Source organism: Pieris napi, chromosome 9 (genome assembly GCF_905475465.1).
Source record: "Pieris napi chromosome 9, ilPieNapi1.2, whole genome shotgun sequence".
NCBI classification, from domain to species: Eukaryota; Metazoa; Arthropoda; class Insecta; order Lepidoptera; family Pieridae; genus Pieris; species Pieris napi.
The window spans coordinates 3,463,836-3,466,553 of NC_062242.1; the positions used below are offsets into that span (position 1 = coordinate 3,463,836).

The 2,718-nt window shown below is 35.7% G+C and overlaps 1 long non-coding RNA gene across 1 annotated transcript; it reads left to right on the forward strand.

The window, feature by feature from the left end:
• Positions 1 to 576: 576 nt before the first annotated feature.
• LOC125052702 lies at positions 577 to 1,264 on the forward strand. The gene is made up of 2 exons (XR_007117476.1): positions 577 to 948; positions 1,024 to 1,264. It is a non-coding gene; the product is annotated as an uncharacterized LOC125052702 (long non-coding RNA).
• Positions 1,265 to 2,718: the final 1,454 nt, after the last annotated feature.

Sequence of the window (2,718 nt, forward strand, 5' to 3'; positions counted from 1 at the left end):
AATAAAAGCAAAAACCCATCAAAGAACGACCATAACCAATCATTGCTCAAGTGTTTATGCAAAAATATTGTATGTTCGCAATTAAAATATCCAAAAAGTGTCGCATAATAGGCACTTATGCATAATTAGCCGAAAATAATAACCAATTTATGTGAGAACAAAAATTTATTGGAGGGTTGTCGTTGTTGTGAGTTTGGATATTAATCTGCACACACTTATGGTATACTGCCAATAGTGGTGTTGCTAGGCTGAGAATAGAAGAAAAATCGTCACTGTCAAGAGTCTTTTATATAATATAGGTACTAGCTGACCCGGCAAACATCGTTTTGTCATGTATAATATAGAAATCTATCTATAATCTATTTTTGTATGCCGTATCATAAAAAAATTAAAAATTAAAATTTACGGGTAAACCCTTAACATTAAGGGGGTTGAAAGATCGATAGTAGCCGATTCTCAGACTTACTGAATATGCAATGAAAAATTCGTAAGAATCGGTCAAGCCGTATGGAGTATGGGAACGAACATTCTGACTCGAGAATTTTATATATACAGAGATTAAAGACAACCGGTCTTACTAATAAAAAATCACTATACATGCGTTATGACAAGGTGATAGTAATTCAGTGAATAGAGCTTGTACAGGGCATAAACTCCTCTTTGACCAATAATCGATGTGTATTGGTTGAATAACAAAACGACCCTTATTTATTGTTACCCTGGCAACCCGCCGTGTTTGATTGACGTTTGATTTAATAATTTTGATACGACTCATAATTCTAATGTAAGTTGTATTTATTTTATCAACCAAAGCAATTATATACACATTTACTCAATATACTAATAACATTTTATTATTTGCAGCTAATATAAACTCCAAAACCTCAGACAAAGAGGACTAGAATTTTACATAAAAAGCCGCGTTCTGCAGTACAAAAGTTAGAAGAGGTTAGTATCAATGTGATAGAGAAAGGACTATTTCATTCAAAATCCCTCAACGATCATACTTAAATAATTTTTTAGGCATCTCAAATAGTGGAAAGTGCCAAACTCCGCAACACGGTAGTGTTCCAGTGTTTCCAGGAAGAGCACGAAACAAAACAAAGGCAGATGGCTGAAACACATGAGCTCAAACAGAAGCGACTCGCCGAAGCTCACGAAAGGGCTAGACAGAAGCATCTTCTAAGGCTCAAATTGTTACAGCAGCAATTAAATAAATAATTATATACTTATAAAAAAAATAAAACCCCCGTTTTAAATGAAATATAACTTTTTATTTATTTCAAGTCCTTAACTATCCACACCTATGTAAATAAAACAGCCTTAAAAATATGTTTCAATAAAAGCAGCTCTAGCAGCTTGTCTAGCCAGATTGCTTGGGGGCGTCTAGGTTGGCCTTGGTTCTTCTGGAGCATTCTCAGTGTCATCAAACGTAACATCCAGGTCTTCTTTGATATCAATAGCAATATTGTGGAGGATTGCCAGTGCTACTATATATAATTTGGCATTTTCTAATGACACTGAGAAGCCATGAAGAAGACACCTAAATCGAAAACCCTCCACCTCTAGTACTCTTTTCGACATCAGCTCGCACTCTGTCACAGATCTTCATAACATACTTCTTTGAAAAGCGGTATTTTGTTTTGAAATCGCCATGCGAAAGTAATAACGGATTGCACCGAGTTTGGTATGTTCTTTGACTTTCCTTGGAGGCGGCAAATCTTCAATCGTATGTATTAGCTGCATACCAATATTATCTAAATCTTCTATTTGATCTATAAAATCTATTTTCAACAAACACAAATATCTACTAACTTAAATCTTTCCTTGAACTAAACAGTCAAAAAATGCTGTCAAACGCGAAATCAGATGAAATTACGCAATTTTTGTCTTATACACCCGTTAAACTAGGCCTCTGCGTTGTATAAGCATTGTACAAGTCTTCATACAAACCAGACACTTGTTATAACAGCAGTATACATCAACCTTGTCAATTCAGACATTATTAGTAACATTTTTCTTATAACAGGCTTATACGATGTGCATAAATCTTTATTAGTAAGGCCGAACATATATAATTAACGTAATAGAAACAGTAATTTATTAAAAGAACCCTTTCTATGAAATTATTAGAAATTTCCGAACCATCTCCACTCTCTAGAAGGTCGGAAACTCTGCTTACTGGCAGTGTTAGTGTTCATAGGTGGTATCACTTAACATCAAGTGAGCCTCTAGCCCGATTGTTCTAGAAAAACTGGAGGAATGAATTAAAATTATAATGAATGGGAGTTGTACGGTTCCTAGGTCATCGGGGAGCTTTAAATAATAAAGGATTTTAGTACCACTCACGTAATACAATAGAATATAAGCTAAATAATGCAATGTTAACTGCTATGTAACAAATGAATGCAATGTTACAGTCGAAGAGAGTTCCTACATCTGGATATAGGTACTCTCGGGGAAACTACCATGATTTAGTTTATTGCTACGTAACGAATGTTTTTTTTATAGAACAGGGGGCAAACGGGCAGGAGGCTCACCTGATGTTAAGTGATACCGCCGCCCATGGACACTATCAATGCCAGAGAGCTCGCGGGTAACGTAACGTAACGTAACAGTTGAAGAGCGTTCCTGCGTCTGGCTATACTCTCGGGGCGTAACTCCCATGATTTAGTTAATTGCTATGTAACGAATGAATGCAATTGAAGAGAGAGCCTG